Here is a 459-nt window from a genome sequence, read left to right as displayed (position 1 = left end):
GAAACACTCTACATGCAGCTCATTCAGGGGGCATGATAACCAGACAGGCGGCAACCATGACTGCACTATTGGGGGATGACAAGTGTCAGCCCAAAATAATGGGGTTCTATGCTCAAGGAGACAGAATGAACAGTGAGCATACTGTGGACAGTGAGCACATGGGGGACAGTGAGTACACGGGGACAGTGGGCACATGGGGGACAGTGGACACATAGGGGACAGTGGGCATGTAGGGGACAGTGGGCATGTAGGGGACAGTGAGCACATAGGGGAGAGTGAGCACATGGGGGACAGTGAGCACATGGGGTTCAGTGGGCATGTAGGGGACAGTGGGCACGTAGGGGACAGTGAGCACATGGGGGACAGTGGGCACGTAGGGGACAGTGAGCACATGGGGGACAGTGGGCATGTAGGGGACAGTGAGCACATGGGGGACAGTGAGCACATGGAGGACAGTGG

The 459-nt window shown here is 56.9% G+C and overlaps 1 protein-coding gene across 1 annotated transcript in view; it reads right to left on the bottom strand.

Moving 5' to 3' along the window:
- LOC103210021 (adenylate cyclase type 2-like) overlaps positions 1 to 459 on the bottom strand; it is a gene marked incomplete at its 3' end in the record, with an annotated part of 485,381 nt that overhangs the window by 84,307 nt on the left and 400,615 nt on the right. The gene's annotated exons all lie outside the window — the stretch shown is intronic.

Source organism: Orycteropus afer, unplaced genomic scaffold (genome assembly GCF_000298275.1).
Source record: "Orycteropus afer afer isolate SDZICR_OR568_19922 unplaced genomic scaffold, OryAfe1.0 scaffold00551, whole genome shotgun sequence".
Lineage (NCBI taxonomy): Eukaryota > Metazoa > Chordata > Mammalia > Tubulidentata > Orycteropodidae > Orycteropus > Orycteropus afer.
This window is presented reverse-complemented; position numbering and strand designations above follow the sequence as displayed.